This window comes from Schistocerca americana, chromosome 5 (genome assembly GCF_021461395.2).
Source record: "Schistocerca americana isolate TAMUIC-IGC-003095 chromosome 5, iqSchAmer2.1, whole genome shotgun sequence".
Classification (NCBI taxonomy): domain Eukaryota; kingdom Metazoa; phylum Arthropoda; class Insecta; order Orthoptera; family Acrididae; genus Schistocerca; species Schistocerca americana.
Window position 1 is genome coordinate 127,538,844 of NC_060123.1, and position 19,495 is coordinate 127,558,338.

Genomic DNA, 19,495 nt, shown 5'->3' on the forward strand with positions numbered 1-19,495 from the left:
GTGCATTCCGGCTGACTTGGGCAGCAGGACAACTCGACACCCCACACGTCCAGAACTGCTACAGAGTGGCTTCAGGAACACTCTTCTGAGATTAAACACTTCCGCTGGCCACCAAACTCTCGGACATGAACGTTATTGAGCATATCTGGGATGCCTTGCAACGTGCTTTTCGGAACTGATCTCCACCCCCTCCTACTGTTAAGGATTTATGGACAGCCCTGCAAGATTCACGGTGTCAGTTCCCTCCAGCACTACTTCAGACATTAGTCGAGTCCATGCCACGTCGTGTTGCGGCAGCTCTGCGTGTTCGCGGGCGCCCTATAAGGTATTAGACAGGTGTACCAGTTTATTTGGTCCTTCAGTGTAGATGTCCAGTACTTAACAGCATGAACTTTTCTTACACAACTTATAACACTTGTTACGTAATACGATTTAAATAAAACTCTGTTTGATTTTTAAAATTTTTATTATTATTATTTATTTATTTATTTATTTTTTTTTTTTTTACATGTGCTGCCGGCTGTCCAGACGGTGCAATGCCACGCAAAACTAATACCAATTTTGATATACGACAACTTGTGATTTTCCACAAGGCGAAATGTAAATCATGTAGCCAAAGTCCTTAGTTGCTCAATATTAGTACGAGTACTGTGGCAGATATCGTTAGACGATTCAAAAATGAGGACTATATAGACGACATTTCAAAAGGGCCAATCAAAGAAGTTGTGTGCACGGGACGAGAGGAATCCAATGAGAAAAATAAAGAAAGATCCTAAACTCAGCGCACCCAAATGAGCAAGTCGAAAGAAGGTACATCCTCAAACGATTCACAGTGTTGTAAGATAATGGTTACAATGGAAGAGCGGCAAGGGTGAAACCGTATGTACATTAACAGAACCGAAAGGAGAGATTGGACTTTGCTAGAGAGTTTATTTACTGACGAAAGTAAATTTAATATTTTTGGATCGGATGGAGGAAGGATGGTGTGGTGGAAGGAGAATGAAGAATTTAAAGTCGCCTGCTGTTGATCATAGAGGTGGGAGTGTTCTTGTCTGGGGGTGTATATCCACATTTGAACCGGGGGAATTAGTGTTCATCGACAGGATTATGGGCAAATAGGTCATCTGAACATATTTAAAAGAACAATTTACGCAAAAGTGCTGAAAAATGGGATATCAAACACTTTCTAGTTTTACCAGAGCAATGACCCGGAACATAAATCTCGCTTTGTGCAGGAATATTTGCTGCACAATCTCCTGAAAGTCTTACTGGCACCACCTCAACCACCACACATTTACCCTACTGAGAGCTGGAAAAACACCAAATCTTCCAAAGTACCTTTGAAGCATCGATTAAAAGGAGATTGGGACGGTCTATGTACTGACTATTAAAAAAAGGTCTTTGTAACATGCTGCAGCGTTTGAAAGAATGGATACAATAGAATGGCTACCCGACAAGAGATTGAAACATGTTGGGTTTTGTACTGGCAATAAGAAACTAAGTTAGCCACAGCATTAATGCGTGTGGTGCAGTCAGCAATCGTACCGTTAAAAGTGGAAATTACTCTGATGTAAGAATCGCACATGCTTTTCACTACACAAAAAATGAAACATATTATTATTGAGTTTCAAGCTATTCATAAACGAACTAGTTTCCTAATTTCCATACATGATTTTGTGCGAGACACCGATATGTCGATCCACTCTCACGTCGTTTAGACAATTTAATATTAATAAAGCAAATACGTCGATGTTATACACTGATAAGGCAAAACACTATGACCACTGCCCATAGCGACGTTGGATGCTACCTGGTGGCGTTACGGACACGTGACGCGGTAAGAAAAGTACGTAAGCGCGGCAGACACGGACGGGGGATTACCCTAGGGAAGATGATGTTGTGGTCTGCAGTCCAGAGACTGGTTTGATGCAGCTCTCCATGCTACTCTCTTGTCCAAGCTTCTTCATCTCCCAGTACTTACTGCGACCTACATCCTTCTGAATCTGTTTAGTGTATTCATCTCTTGGTCTCCCTCTACGATTTTAGCCCTCCACGCTGCCCTCCAATACTAAATTTGTGATCCGTTGATGCCTCAGAATATGTACTACCAAGCGATCCCTTTGTATGCTCTCGGGAAAAATTACGGTTGTAGTTTCCCCTTGCTTTCAGCCGTTCCCAGTACCAGCACAGCAAGGTCGATTTGGTTAGTGTTAAAAGGCCAGATCAGTCAATCATCCAGACTGTAGCCCCTGCAACTACTGAAAAGGCTGCTGCCCCTCTTCAGGAACCATACGTTTCTCTAGCCTCTCAACAGACACCCCTCCGTTGTGGTTGCACCTACGGTACGCGGCTATCTGTATCACTGAGGCACGCAAGCCTCCTCACCAACGGCAAGGTCCATGGCTCATGGGAGGGGGGGGGGGGGGCTAGGGAAGATATGGGCTGCAAATAGTGGAATCCATTGAGACAAGCGACTTTGACATACAGCAGATTATTATTACACACAGCCTATGAACGGCGATCCTGGTCGAATGTTCACGTGATACTGTCGTGAGCATCTACGGAAAGAGGCAGAACAGCGAAACTACAGCTAGGCGATTGTGGTTGGACGTCTAAGACTCTCCACAGAACGTGGGGTTTCGGGACTTGTTTGCTCTGTAAAGTAGGATAGATGGCATGTCTAGGCGACCAAATTCGCCTGATGTAAACACTGTGGAACCCACCTGGGTCGCTATCGGGCGCCATCACCGTGTACGCACATCAGCGGCCCGTTATTTATACGAATAACGTGACCTGTGAGTAGACATCTCACGCCACATACATCCACAAACCTTCCAACAAACTGTTGGATCCCCGATACGCAGAATCAGAAATGTATTTTGTTCCAAAGGAAAGACAGAATAACAATACGTAAACCTAGATGACGCGTCTCTGGAAGCCAAGGTAAGCTATACATCGTTCGTTGTTAAACAGTGTAGTTACATACAATTACTGCTAGAAGATGATATCGCTGTTTATCATAAAAAAATATATTAGAACTGAATTGAAAGAATACCCAAACAGGCATTTTTCGAGCTTATCCTGGGACAAAAAGTGGCAACTGACTGTAATTGGGCAAGAACGAGAATACGAGCTTTTTGCTTCGTGTCACTTCAAATTTAATGAGTCAGAAATATCTGGTAGTGAGAACCATCAGCTAAGGATGTGAACGATTGCACTGCTTCTGTAATTGGGAAAGGAAGCGTTATAATTTGAGTCATTGATATAATATTGGGAAGCGCAATTTTGTGTCTGGATAGACTGATTATAAAGTATTTGTGCCATGTATTGCGTAAATCTTGCCACAGTCTATGAGATTCACACCAGGTTTGGGCTATAGAGGAAGCTGAATACTGAGTTTTTGTCAAGAGGGGTGCCACAGAAGACTGTAATAGGCATGTTGAGAAACTACAGCACCCCCTCCCCCCCCCCCCCCCCCCCTCTATGAACAATTGACCTTGTCGGGTTGGTGTGGCTTGCGTACTCCAACGATATAGATAGATGCACCGTAGATGCAACCACTGGTGAGAGGTATCTGTGGAAAGGCCAGAGTAACATGCGGTTCCCAAATCGGGGCCTTTTCTTTGGTTGTAGGGGCTACAGTTTGGATGACTGGCTGATCTTGCCTTGTAATACCAGTCAATATGGCCCTGCTGTGCTGGCATTGCGAAAGCAAGGGAAAACTACAGTCGTTATTTATCTCAAGGACATGCAGCTGTATCGTGTGACTATACGATGGAGGCCTTCCCTTGGAAAGGAATTCCAGAGGTAAAGTAGTAACCCATTCAGATCTCCGGGTGGGGACTAATCAAGAGGACGTCGACATCAGGAGAAGGAGAACTAGAATTGTACGGGTCGGGGCGAGGACTGTTAGATCTCATAATCGGGTAAGTAGATTTGAGAATTTAAAACGGAAATAGATAGGTTAATTTTAGATTGGCGGGGATTAATGAAGTTCGGTGGCAGGACGAAAATGACTTCTGATCAAGTGAGTGCAGGGTTATAAACAGAAAACTGAACAGCGGTAATGCGGGAGTAGGTCTGATAATGTGTGAGAAATAGGTATCCGGATAAGCTGCTATCAACAGAATAATAATATCATTATCGTGGCGCAGTATTAAAAGTTTACGTGCGAACTAGTTTCTCAGATAATGAAGAGATTGAAAGAAAGTGCGATGAGATACAAGGAATTAGTCATATAGTTAAGGAGCAAAGTTAGTTGTGAGGCGTCACTGGAATTCGATGGTAGAAAAGGAAAGAGAAGGAAAACTACTGCGTGAACACGAACTCTCAAAAAGAAGTGAAAGAGAAATTTTTCACAGCACATAATTTAATCACTGCTTACGTTTGGTTAAAGAATGATGTAAGAAGGATGTATACGTGGAAGGCGCATGGAAACACTGGAAGATTTACTATCGCTAATACAATGGTAAAGCAGAGATTTCGAAACCAGATTTTAAACTGTAAGACATTTCCAGGGACAGATGTAGGCTCTGATCATAATTTATTAGTTATGAACTGTAGATTAAAACTGAAGGAATTGCAAAAATATAGCAAATTATGAAGATGGGATTGGATAAATTAAAGGATTCAGAGGTTGCTGAAAATAACAGAGAGAGCATTCGGGAACGTTTAACTGAAATAGGGGAAAGGAATACAGATCTCGCGTCACAGCACGACGTCCCAGCAGTATTTCGAACATGAAATTGACGCCGAACAAATCCAGCCATACACTAATATTTTAACTTGCGAACAACAGCTATATTTTGGCAAAACATAGTTTGAAATGGAGGGTACGAACGGTATTCAAATGCTCGTCTATGACTCAAAAAAGATAACTGTACCCTCACAACTGCTGCTTTGTTGTTGACTTAGAAAATGGTACCATCAGGAAACGACGGTAATTTGCAGTCATTCAGGCGCTCATTACTAAAATAACACGGTACTCAAGAGTTCAAACATCTCCGACATAAAATAACTCCAATAACAAGAAGACAAAATCAGCACGAGAGTTACTCTGTACATCTCTAAAGAATCAAAATTTTAACCTCTCAGCCGGCCGCGGTGGCCGTGCGGTTCTAGGCGCTGCAGTCCGGAACCGCGGGACTGCTACGGTCGCAGGTTCGAATCCTGCCTCGGGCATGGATGTGTGTGGTGTCCTTAGGTTAGTTAGGTTTAAGTAGTTCTAAGTTCTAGGTGACTGATGACTTAAGATGCAGAGGATTACTGCATGGTGCGACAGCTGGCAGCTTTCCCTAAACGTAGATAAATGTAATGTAATGCGCATACATAGGGGCAGAAATCCATTCCAGTACGATTATGCCATAGGTGGTAAATCATTGGAAGCGGTAACGACCGTAAAATACTTAGGAGTTACTATCCGGAGCGATCTGAAGTGGAATGATCACATAAAACAAATAGTGGGAAAAGCAGGCGCCAGGTTGAGATTCATAGGAAGAATTCTAAGAAAATGTGACTCATCGACGAAAGAAGTAGCTTACAAAACGCTTGTTCGTCCGATTCTTGAGTATTGCTCATCAGTATGGGACCCTTACCAGGTTGGATTAATAGAAGAGATAGACATGATCCAGCGAAAAGCAGCGCGATTCGTCATGGGGACATTTAGTCAGCGCGAGAGCGTTACGGAGATGCTGAACAAGCTCCAGTGGCGGACACTTCAAGAAAGGCGTTACGCAATACGGAGAGGTTTATTATCGAAATTACGAGAGAGCACATTCCGGGAAGAGATGGGCAACATATTACTACCGCCCACATATATCTCGCGTAATGATCACAACGAAAAGATCCGAGAAATTAGAGCAAATACGGAGACTTACAAGCAGTCGTTCTTCCCACGCACAATTCGTGAATGGAACAGGGAAGGGGGGATCAGATAGTGGTACAATAAGTACCCTCCGCCACACACCGTAAGGTGGCTCGCGGAGTATAGATGTAGAAGATGTTAAGTTCCGTAGTGCTCAGAGCCATTTGAACCATTTTTTAATCTCTCTATACAGCACACATCTCCTTTCATAACCGGTAGATCTAAACCACATAATTCTCGGCTATTATCGTTGTGTTAGCCAGAAGGCAAAGCTCCGAAAGAATTCCTCGACCCTTAAGAACCTTGTTCGACAGCCGAAAATCTAGACCAAAATCCAAAAATATTTTTAAAAAATTGTAAATTCCGAGATGGGAAAACCCTGTCCACAGTACCTAGGTATTTGTTTGACTTCAAGGCAGGAGCACATTGGTCAACTGATGCCAGAATAAGAAACAGAGGGGGCATTTGGCTACGTCTAACTGAGGAGTAATTTAATCATTAACTGATTAGCTGTATTCACAGCGTTAATCGCTAGTTTTTGCAAGTTATTTACCTGTAATGATGAACCCCTTAAAGACTTACAATGAGTAACACAAGGATCGCAGTCATGAACATGCTCAACAAAAGTAGCAGTCCTAGTAGTATATAGTACGTGGCATTTGGGACTACGTATTTTAACGAACTTAATAACGAGTACCGGTGAATTATCGTAAGCGTGATGCTGGATGTCGCCCAAGCTCAGATAAGCAACAGTGGAAAAACAGATTTTTGGAACATAGGTTGTTCCTGAAAATTACTCGTCTGTATCAGAAGTAATGGCATAGACAAAGTTCCATTTGCATAGTGCTGCACGAAGACGGGAAAAAATTTCTTAATTTACAAAAAGATTAACAGAACTCGAATATTACCTTAACTCCAGGAATTGCGTTTTGGGGCGGTTGACGCCCATGTGGTGTGTCAAACTTCTGGTATACTACTTTCTGAGCCAGTAGTAAGTAACGACGTATTTTTAAATCATATTCAGGCACTAGAACAGAGTCTAAATAGTGAATATATCAAAAATATGTTAGCTCTGTTCAAGCGACATGAACAGTTAACACTAACAAATTTAGAACTTAAAAAAAAGGATGACGATCTACATGGAAAATTGTGGATTATATAAAATAGTATATAATAACACTACCACAGAAATATCACGTGCACTTGTGAACTTTGATGCATGACTTACACGGCTAGAGATTGAAGCCGTCCCTAAATACATTGATTACTGATGTTGCTGTGTTCCTACTCTTTTAAATGGGTTTAATAGTCGATAATTTCTAATCTTTTTGGATATAAAATCTGATGTAACAATTAGTGTAATTAAATCTTGGAAGAAAAAGGCTCAGTTTGTACTGTATATTTAAGAACTTTGTAGACCTACTTGTGAAAATCAATTGCAGGAAACGGGAATCTAGCCAGCCAGTTACCTGCAAATCGTCAGCGAGCGTTGAAGCACGACGGACGAAGAACAACAGGCCGAAATTTGTAATTACGACGACAGCGACATAAGGGAAACTCAATCTACCCGTAAGAAATAATTATAAACTTCATAAAAGTATTAAATAACAATATAGCTGGCTAAACACCCGGGCAGCTAGAGGTGTTGTTAAAGTAAATAAATATAAAAAATCAGGAAGGCTGCAGGATCAGTACTATACTAATCGTTTAAATACGGCATACGACTACAAAACATTCCATTGTGCCTGGAAAGCGATATATAGCATGTCCAATGCGGCGGAAAAAGGAAGATTAGCTTTTAAACTGTTGTCGACGATGGGGATAATGGAAACGGAGGACAAGCTCACATTGAAGAAGCTTGGCGACAGAAGTCGACCGGAACCATGTTGGCTTTAGCTTGTCTAAAGTGACCACACGTTCTAATTTGGCCTGAACAGTTCCGATTTTTTGAGTGAAGTCCCCTTGTCCCATCGGGTTCTGCTGGGACGCCTAAATGTTCCGGTTTTTAGAAATCATATCAAATTCTCTTCAATGTGCGGCTTCAACATCTAACTTTTTATATTTCTAGCAAGTATCTATACTTTATTTCAATATCGTATCGCATGAAGCGCTATACATTATTACGAAATGCGTTGACACGACCTGCTTCATCACTCATTGAAGATCGAGATCTTTCGCAACACACACATCAACAAAAGTTTTGCATCACCCCGGTTCCCAGACGTTGACTGTGGATATTTGATCACAGACACAGTCCCTTTGACTGTTCAGAGATGTCACTAAACCTGCCCAAAGATGCAAACAACCATGCATGAACAGCGCCTATTAGACGGAGGGGATCCGACAGCCGATCAGTTCTAGTCATTCCGCCAGGAAGGGGCTACACAGCGCGTGTTGTCTGTAGTTCAACCATGCCTAGATGGTCAATACCGCGGTTCGACCGCGTCCGCATTGTTACTTTGTGCCAGGAAGGACTCTCAACAAGGGAAGTGTCCAGGCGTCTCGGAGTGAACCAAAGCGATGTTGTTCGGACATGGAGGAGATACAGAGAGACAGGATCTATCGATGACATACCTCGCTCAGGCCGCGCAAGGGCTACAACTCAAGTGGATGACTGCTACCTACGGATTATGGCTCGGAGGAACCCTGACAGCAACGCCACCATGTTGAATAATGCTTTTCGTGCAGCCACAGGACGTCGTGTTACGACTCAAACTGTGCGCAATAGGCTGCATGATGCGAAACTTCACTCCTGATGTCCATGGCGAGGTCCATCTTTGCAACCATGATACCATGCAGCGCGCCGGCCGGTGTGGCCGAGCGGTTCTAGGCGCTTCAGTCTGGAACCGCGCGACCGCTACGGTCGCAGGTTCGAATCCTGCCACGGGCATGGATGTGTGTGAAGTCCTTAGGTTAGTTAGGTTTAAGTAGTTCTAAGTTCTAGGGGACTGATGACCTCAGCAGTTAAGTCCCATAGTGCTCAGAGCCATTTGAACCATTTTGAACCATGCAGCGCGGTACAGATGGGTCCAACAACATGCCTAATGGACCGCTCAGGATTGGCATCACGTTCTGTTCACCGATGAGTGTCGCATATGCCTTCAACCAAACGATCGTCGGAGACGTGTTTGGAGGCATCCCGGTCAGGCTGAACGCCTTAGACACACTACCCAGCGAGTGCAGCGAGGTGGAGGTTCCCTGCTGTAAGGGGTGGCTTTATGTGATGCCGACGTACGCCGCTGGTGGTCATGGAAGGCGCCGTAACGGCTGTACGATACGTGAATGCCATCCTCCGACCGATAGTGAACCATATCGACAGCTTATTGTCGAGGCATTTGTCTTTATGGACGACAATTCGCGGCCCCATCGTGTACATCTTGTGAACGATTTCCTTCAGGATAACGACATCGCTCGATTAGAGAGCATGTTCTCCAGACATGAACCCTATCGAACATGCCTGGGTTAGATTGAAAAGGGCTGCTTATGGACGACGTGACCCACCAATCACTCCGAGGGATCTACGCCTAATCGCCGTTAAGGAGGGGACAATCTGGACCAACAGTGCCTTGATGAACTTGTGGGTAGTATTCCACGACGAATACAGGATTGCTACTGGGTATTAGAGGTATTGGTGTATACAGCAAACTGGACCACCACCTCTGAAGGTCTCGCTTTATGGTGGTGCAACATGCAATGCGTGGTTTTCATGAGCAATAAAAAGGGCGGAAATGATGTTTATGTTGCTCTCTATTCCAATTTTCTGTACAGGTTCCGGAACTCTCAGAACCGAGGTGATGTAAAACTTTTTTCATGTGCTTATATGAAGCGAAGTTGATGTTACTGAGGTTGATGTCACTGAGCTGGATTTGCTTAGCGGTAATTCTGATGTTTTCGCGTGTATTCCGTTTGGATGAGTAGTGAAAGGCCTTTCATGCGGCAGTATTGAAGGTAGATGGACAACACGTTTCAATTTTAGAGGTCGGAGAAGCACTTCATGATTCGTGAATGAACATGACAGAAAAACGAAAAACTAGATTCATTCCACATGTTACATGAAATGCTTTAAGCAAACTTGAATCTTAGCGAGTATAAACGTTATTAAGTTCACTGAAACCGTGTGTGAATTTTACGATGGCAGTGCACAATACATCGAACGCTGTACGGATCATTTAATGTTTTTTCAGACTACATATGGTTTCTTTTGCGCTATTTACCTATATGGGATTAGGTACAAAAATGCTACGAGTCTCTTAAAATGTGTTACCAAACTGCAAAATTAATGATAAAGATTTGCTCAGAGAGCGCGTTAATATGCAGCAGTTTGTCACACCTCAGTAAATAGAGAAATAGAGCACTGAAAAAACTGACACTGATACACACTGGCTACAAATGTTCCAGCACTTCACGGTCAGACATATATCTTATGAAAATATTTCTAACATTGTGGAGTTTGTGTCACGTATTTCAGTTACAACAGTCAAGCGCGCATTTTCTTTGATGAATAAGTAACGGACATCAAAACTGAAATGAAAGTAGACACTTTGAAAGAAATAATGCTGGTGAAAGTTAATCTGAAATATAGTTCTTCGGAATTCTATAACCTCTTAAACTTAAAAGGATGCAGAAGTATAGTGGGATGAATAACTGAATATTGAAAGCTATGTGTAGTTACCTAAGCAAGTGTTGTGTTCTATTTACTAACTATTAAGATTTAAGCATATTATAATTAGACAGTAACTATGAATATGCGTATGACTTAGGTTATGCCCGCATCTCGTGGTCGTGCGGTAGCGTTCTCGCTTCCCACGCCCGGGGTCCCGGGTTCGATTCCCGGCGGGGTCAGGGATTTTCTCTGCTTCGTGATGCCTGGGTGTTGTGTGCTGTCCTTAGGTTAGTTAGGTTTAAGTAGTTCTAAGTTCTAGGGGACTGATGACCATAGATGTTAAGTCCCATAGTGATCAGAGCCATTTGAACTTAGGTTATGTTTGTTAGATTATCTTTTGATGCCTACAATTCATTTCGTCGTAAGCTTTAATAATGTATAACAATTACAGAGCATTATTGCCTTCTGAACAGCAAGCAATTATAAAACTTGTCCCCACTTTGTGTGGTTTAGGAGAGAATGGTAAAACCTATATCTGGAAGGACAGGCGGGATATGAACTCAATTTTTTCTGAAAACGAGTGCTGTGTCTTTACTACAAGTGCATCACGTTCGGTCGCCCAAAAGAACGATCGCCAAACAACCGGTCAGAACGGACGCATGAATTATTCATCAGCAATCCGTCTCGCCGACAGTCCTTCTTCCCACACACCATTCGCGATTCAAACAGGAAAGCAGAAAAATTATAATAGCAGAGTGTCCTGTGCCACATTTCGCAAGGTGACTTACGTCGAACGCACGTAACATAGCTCATTTCAGTACACACGCGCAAGCAGTTAATTTGCCAACTGTCCGTCATAGGCCAACGCACATTGTCGCCAATTCGTCACAGCGAACATGTGAGCACCTCCTAGCAGACAGCACGAAACGGAGTCACTGCTGTGCTTACGGGTGTTCTGCCAAGTTATTGTCTCCATTTTCTGTACAACATTGCGACGTCGACCCAGTCGTCTTCTTCAGGTGCTGAGAGTTTTGCCGTTACTATGTACACACTGCCTACACTCCCTACTCAGACTGTCAACTATTGTTGACTTCGCGCCGCTGTTTATAGCCGAGTTCGATTCCCGAAGCCCATTGCACCCTTTGATGCTCCTTTGTTTTTAGAGTTGGCAAAGATATTCCGTGAACCGTATATTCTCTCTGTTCTTTTTTTTTTTCCAGCTTTGGTGGATGTTATGGCCGGAATATACTGACTGTCGCAACCCGAGCGTTATTTAAATTGAAACGTTCACGCCTTCTTATTAGGTTTCCTGACACATTTATTTCGATAGACTTCTAAATTGTGCTGTCGCAAGAATTTGACATTTGCACACCACGACAGTGGATTCATCATATTTCATTTCGTGATTACGTTCGAGGCAGTGCTCGACGACTGCTGATTTGCTCGGTTGTTTTATTTGAGCGTGTCACTGATGCTCTTTACGTCTCCCTAGACTGTTCCAATGGTCTGCCACAGGTAAGAAATATACCATGTTTACATGGAACGCAATACACACCAGCGGTTAAGAGAATTAGATCGTCTTTAACATTACAGTGCCTCGAATATAATCATGAAATGAAATACGTCGAGAGCAGTATCGTAGTGCGAAAGCAAAATTCCTGGAACAGCATGATTAAAGAGTCTGTGGAAATAAAGACGACAGAAAGCCTAATAAACAAGGACGAAAGTACGAATTTAAACAAGGCTTGGAATTCAGCACTCAGTTTATTAAAATCACGCTGACCGTTAAATCCGCCAGAGCTAGGAAACGCTGAGAGAATTTGCGTCTCACAAACTATCAGTGCGGACTCGTGAAAACAAAAGAGGATCGAAAGGCGTAGTGGTCGTCCGTTGTGGCCGTGCGGTTCTAGGCGCTACAATCTGGAGCCGAGCGTCCGCTACGGTAGCAGGTTCGAATCCTGCCTCGGGCATGGATGTGTGTGATGTCCTTAGGTTAGTTAGGTTTAATTAGTTCTAAGTTCTAGGCGACTGATGACCTCAGAAGTTAAGTCGCATAGTGCTCAGAGCCATTTGAACCATTTGAAGGGCGTAGTGGGATTTGGAAATCGAATTCGGGTTCAGGATTTTCCAGGATATGACTACCAGAGGTACGAAGGAGATTAGTGTTTGATGTCCCGTCGACATCGAGATAATTAGTGACGGAGCACAAGCTCGCATTAGGGAACGATGGGGAAGTAAATCAGCTATGCTCTTCTAAGGGAGCCATCACGGCATTTGCCTCAAGCAATTTAGGGCAATTACGGAAAACCCAAACCTGGATGGCTGACGCGGGCTTGAACCGCCGTCCTACCAATTGCGAGTTCGGTGTACTAACCTCTGCACTATCTCTATTGGTTGAAGAACACAGTCGGCGTGGTGTAGATTGCCGGGAGTACCTGTGTGTGGCGCTGAGCCTTGGCGTGACTTAACAGGCTCAACACCAGCTTTGTTCCTCTTATTCATCCTACGTTTACGTTTGTAAACCGTTTTCCAGTTACGTTTAGTTCCTAACATTATGTTAAATTTGTTAGTTCGAACAAGGAAACCTCCCCATCGCAACCCCCCCCCCCCCTCAGATTTAGTTATGAGTTGGCACAGTGGATAGGCCTTGAAAAACTGAACACAGATCAATCGAGAAAACGGGGAAGAAGTTGTGTGGAACTATGAAAAAAATAAGCAAAATATACAAACTGAGTAGTCCATGCGCAAGATATGCAACATCAAGGATAGCGTGAGCTGAGGATCGCCGTGGTCCTGTGGTTAGCGTGAGCAACTGCGGATCGAGAGGTCCTTGGTTCAAGTCTTCCCTCGATTGAGAAGTTTACTTTTTTTATTTTCGCAAAGTTGTGATCTGTCCGTTCGTTCATTGACGTCTCTGTTCACTGTAATAAGTTTAGTGTCTGTGTTTTGCGACCGCACCGCAAAACCGTGCGATTAGTAGACGAAGGGAGGTGCCTCTCCAATGGGAACTGAAAACATTTGATCGCAAGGTCCTACGTCAACCGATTCTTCCACAGGAAAACACGTCTGATATATTCTATACGACACTGGTGACGGCGTGTGCGTCACACGACAGGAATATGTTGTCGACCAACCTAACTTCTGCTCTTGGCGAATGGGCAAAAAGATTCTTCTACCTTGCCCGATTTAGGTTTTCTTGTGGATGTGATAATCACTCCCAAAAAAGTGATGAAAACATAAGAGTTTGTCACACAAACAGCAAAAAATGAATGCGACAGTTTCACAGTCACACAGTTTTCCCTGTGCTCTGTCAAAGCATCTGTTTTTAACGGTTTCAAATTTTTCCGTGTGTACACCGTCAAATCCTGCATATGTCCAAGCAAATCTGAACATGTCCTGGAATTTTGGAGAGCGAAGTTGATTATGTATGAGTTCCTGAACTCTGATAATTGTCTGAAAATAAAAATTAAACATTTCACTCGAGGGAAAACTTGAACCAAGGACCTTTCGTTCCGCAGCTGCTCACGCTAACCACGGGACCACGGCGCTCCTGAGCCTAGACTATCCTGGATGTTGCCTATCTTGCGCATGGACTACTCAGTTTGTATGTTTTGCTTATTTTTTTCATAGTTCCACACAACTTGTTCCTGTTTTCTCGATTGATCTGTGTTCAGTTTTTCAAGGCCTATCCACTGTGCCAACTTATAACTAAATCTGTGGGGGGTGCGATGGGGAGGTTCCCTTGTAAGCAACGTCTGTAACTAGCAACGAGTTTTCGACACCATCTTTTTCTTGTAACATTTACAAGAGTGAATAAAACCGGCCAGTAACAGCGGCGCGACACCAACAATAATAGTCGAGAGTCTAATTCAAATCCAGGCAGAGAGTACACGCAACAGCGGAAACTTGCTGCACGTAAAGGAGACGGCTGGATCGGTCGATGAAATATTGTGCATAAAATGGAACTCGGCAGAACACCCGGAAGCACACCACTGATCGATCACGCCGAGAAAACCTGAGTGCAATGATGTCAGGTAATCACTTCAATCGAATTTCCATTCTGTTGCTCCTTCGTTGAAAGTTTCGAACACGGTAATGGTTGCACGCACTCAATGGCTCCACGCAGTCACTTTGTTAACAAAAAGGTGATCGGCGGATAAGGGGGCCTGCGAGAATCGGAAGCGCTGCCAAAAATTGAGGACGGTTGGCCGCACGTGTCGCTTGCGAGTCGCATGGCAGGCAGGTGAGACGCAGCCGCCCACCCATCGCAGTGCTGCGGTACTCACAGAGGCAACTTGAGGCAAAGCGTCAGTGTCGGCGGAGACGCGGCGACCACGATCATGGCAGGCTCTGCTCGCGGAAGCTCAGCTATGCTCAGATCTGCGCGGGCCCCTCCTTCCGACTGGCTGTACCAGGTGCTCTGCCACCCGTCCAGATGCAGGCTTCCCCAGCCGGTACGTGTACGAACGTGTATGTGTGTGTGTGGAGAAGGGAAGGTGCGCGTGCGTGGCGCTCTGACGTAACACCGGGGTCTTGGGCCCGTGCCCCGCAGAAAGGTGAAGCGAGCACAAAAGGACCACAGGTATTGCTCCTTACCAGTACAACCACACTTTCCCCCTCGCGGGAATACTCGGCTCCCGTCACGAGAGACCTCGCTGCCGGCCGACGGCTTCTGCGACGACTAACTTCATGCGCGTGTCCACTAGCTACTAACTTCGGCGAGTAGCTTCTGCAAGCACTTGCCGAGACGTTTACACGAGAACAAAAACTTGCGCCACTTTATTTCTGCACATCGCCTGGCCAAATTAATTTCAGCAACTTGCTGCAGTTACTTGCAGAAGCACTTCCACTAGAATCGCCTCGTGAGATAGGCAACGGGATGTTTACATAATCGTGCTTAAAAAGTAGAACAGCCGCCACCGTCTTCGTTGTTAAAGAAAAATCGTGACGAAAAGCAAAAAGTTAAGAAAAAATAAATGTTTGGGTGAAGAAGTGTGTACAGAGGCGTACATACAGGGTTTGCAAAAACAGACATAACGTCTGATAGGATAGCCGCGATCAGTGATTTTACAATGTAACTTTTAACCCGTCTTGACTGCAAAGTGTTTATTCGTATGATCGGTTTCAGACAGATGTGACATGTGACATGTGACGCAGCAACTGAAAGTTGCCGTATTTGGACGGGTTACTCCTGTAACCGAAATATCAGATCTGAAGATGGAACCTAAACCGGTCATATGAATAAACACTTTGCAAAAATGATTCAAATGGCTCTCAGCACTATGAGACTTAACTTCTGCGGTCATCAGTCCCCTAGAACTTAGAACCACTTAAACCTAACTAACCTAAGGACATCACACACATCCATGCCCGAGGCAGGATTCGAACCTGCGACCGTAGCGGTCACGCGGTTCCAGACTGAAGCGCCAAGAACCGCACGGCCACACCGGCCGGCAAACACTTTGCAATCAAGACGGATTAAAAGTTACATTGTACATACAGGGAGTGGACAAAATTATGGAAACACAAGAAACGCAACGCATTACCACATCTATTACGGTTTAGGAAATCCGCTGCCATTCTAAACAACTTCCATGCGTCTCGGAATGGATAAACATAGGTCCTGCGCAGTTTTCAAGGGAATCTGAAACCATTCATCCTGCAAAATAGTGGGAAGTTCCGGTGGCGATGTTTGATGGTGAACAGCGATCACACAACCCTCCCTCCAAGGCTCAATAAAGTTAAAACCTGGCGACTGTGGTGGCCAGGAGAAATTCGATAATTCGTCCACGTGCTCGCATAACGATCCCCGGACGATGCGAATTGTGTGAAAAGGAGCCCTACAGTGTTTGAACACAGCATTATTATCGGAGAACAAACATTGTACCATGGGGTGGACCAGATCAGTCGAAATGGTCACGTAGTCCTTGGCAGTAATGCGATCTTACAGAGTAACCAAGGCGTCCATGCAGCACAACGAAACGGCTGCCCATATTATCACCGAACCCCCGCCTTGTTCCACTCTTATCGTGGCCTAGTGGTTAAAATGTCTGACTACAATACTCTTCAACGACCATCCGACACGTTCACTCAATGCACACTTTACTCTGCACTGTGACTTGATGATGATGTTTTTCCGCTCTCCTTAAATGCGGTATAAATCATTGAAATGGCGCCTCTTGAAACGCTGAACACTTCGGTTACCTCGGCTACGGAAGCGCCCATCGTGTGAGCACAATTTGCCCACTCTCGAATTCACTTAGCTCCGACATGGACAAAACTACACTACTGGCCATTAAAATTGCTACACCACGAAGATGACGTGCTACAGACGTGAAATTTAACCGACAGGAAGAAGATGCTGTGATATGCAAATGATTAGCTTTTCAGAGCATTCACACAAGGCTGGCGCCGGTGGCGACACCTACAACGTGCTGACATGAGGAAAGTTTCTAACCGATTTCTCATACACAAACAGCAGTTGACCAGCGTTGCCTGGTGAAACGTTGTTGTGGTGCCTCGTGTAAGGAGCAGAAATGCGTACCATCGCGTTTCCGACTTTGATAAAGGTCGGATTGTAGCCTATCGCGATTTCTCAGGCTCTATGCACCCATTCACCGCGATGTCGCCAAACACGGATGCGACCATCATGATGCTGTAAACAGAACCTGGATTCATCCGAAAAAGTGACGTTTTGCCATTCGTGCACCCAGGTTCGTCGTTGAGTACACCATCGCAGGAGCTCCTGCCTGTGATGCAGCGTCAAGGGTAACCGCAGCCACGGTCTCCGAACTGATAGTCCATGCTGCTGCCAACGTCGTCGAACTGTTCGTGCAGATGGTTGTTGTCTTGCAAACGTCCCCATCTGTTAACTCAGGGATCCAGACGTGGCTACACGATTCGTTAAAGCCATGCGGATAAGATGCCTGTCATCTCGACTGGTAGTGATACGAGGCCGTTGGGATCCAGCACGACGTTCCGTATTACCAAAATGGTTCAAATGGCTCTGAGCACTATGGGACTCAACTGCTGAGGTCATTAGTCCCCTAGAACTTAGAACTAGTTAAACCTAACTAACCTAAGGACATCACAAACATCCATGCCCGAGGCAGGATTCGAACCTGCGACCGTAGCGGTCTTGCGGTTCCAGACTGCAGCGCCTTTAACCGCACGGCCACTTCGGCCGGCCCGTATTACCCCCCTGAACCCACCGATTCCATATTCTGCTAACAGTCATTGGATCTCGACCAACGCAAGCAGCAATGTCGCGATACGATAAACCGCAATCGCGATAGGCTACAATCCGACCTTTATCAAAGTCGGAAACGTGATGGTACGCATTTCTCCTCCTTACACGAGGCACCACAACAACGTTTCACCAGGCAACGCCGGTCAACTGCTGTTTGTGTATGAGAAATCGGTTGGAAACTTTCGTCGTGTCGGCACGTTGTAGGTGTCGCCACCGGCGCCAACCTTGTGTGAATGCTCTGAAAAGTTAGTCATTTGCATATCACAGCATCATCTTTCTGTCGGTTTAATTTCGCGTCTGTAGCACGTCATCTTCGTGGTGTAGCAATATTAATGGCCAGTAGTGTAGATACTCCGCAAGCGACCGTACGGTGCGTGGCGGAGGGTACCCTCTACCAGTACTTCATTTCCTTTCCTATTCTTCTCGCAAATATAGCGAGGGAAAAACGACTAGCTATATGCCTCCGTATGAGCCCTAATTTCTCGTATGTTGCCCTCGTGGCCCCTACGCGCGATATATGTTCGCAGCAGTGGAATCGTTCGGCAGTCAGCTTCAAATGCCGATTCTCTAAATTTTCTCAATAGCGTTTCTCGAAAAGAACTTCGCCTTCACTGGAGGGATTCCCATTTGAGTTCCCGACGTATCCCCGTCACACTTACGTGTTGTTCGAACCCATCAGTAACAAATATGGCAGCCCGCCTATGAACTGCTTCGATGTTTTCATTTAATCCGACCTGGCTCAGATCCGAAACACTCGAGCAGTACTCAAGAATAGGTCGGACTAGTGTCTTGTATGCTGTCTCCGTTACGGATGAACCACTCTTCGCTAGACTTCTTCCAATAAATGGAAGTCGACCATTCGCTTTTCCCACAATGCTCGTTCCATTTCATATCGCTTTTCAACGTTACGCCGGGATATTTAAACGACTTGACTGTGTCAAACAGGACACTATTAATGCTGTATCCGAATATTACGGAGATGTTCTTCCTAACCCGCGTTAACTTACATCTTTCCACAATTATAGGTGCCGGCCGGGGTGGCCGAGCGGTTCTAGGCGCTACAGTCTGGAACCGCGCTACCACTACGGTCGCAGGTTCGAATCCTGCCTCGGGCATGGATGTGTGTGATGTCCTTAGGTTAGTTAGGTTTAAGCAGTTCTAAGTTCTAGGGGACTGATGACCTTAGCAGTTAAGTCCCATAGTGCTCAGAGCCATTTGAACCAATTAGAGGTAGCTGCCATTCATCACACCACTGGAAATTTTGTCTAAGTCGACTTTTATTTTCCTACAGTCACTCAACTTCGATACCTTACCGTACACCACGGCATCAGCAGCAAATAATCGCCGATTGCTGCCCACCCTGTCCGCCACATCATTTATGTATACAGGGTGTTACAAAAAGGTACGGCCAAACGTTCAGGAAACATTCGTCACACACAAAGAAAGAAAATACGTTATGTGGACATGTGTCCGGAAACGCTTACTTTCCGTGTTAGAGCTCATTTTATTACTTCTCTTCAGATCACATTAATCATGGAACGGAAACACACAGCAACAGAACGTACCAGCGTGACTTCAAACACTTTGTTACAGGACATGTTCAAAATGTCCTCCTTTAGCGAGGATACATGCATCCACCCTCCGTCGCATGGAATCCCTGATGCGCTGATGCAGCCCTGGAGAATGGCGTATTGTATCACAGCCGTCCACAATACGAGCACGAAGAGTCTCTAGATTTGGTACCGGGGTTGCCTAGACAAGAGCTTTCAAATGCCCCCAT

General features: G+C 44.9%; 1 protein-coding gene across 1 annotated transcript in view; it reads right to left on the reverse strand.

The window, feature by feature from the left end:
- LOC124615470 (G1/S-specific cyclin-E) overlaps positions 1-14,811 on the reverse strand; it is a 180,914-nt gene extending 166,103 nt beyond the window's left edge. The window contains exon 1 of the mRNA XM_047143390.1: positions 14,753-14,811. The gene's annotated coding sequence lies outside the window, so the exon portion shown is untranslated. The remainder of the gene's footprint in view (positions 1-14,752) is intronic.
- Between the last annotated feature and the right edge of the window lie 4,684 nt (positions 14,812-19,495).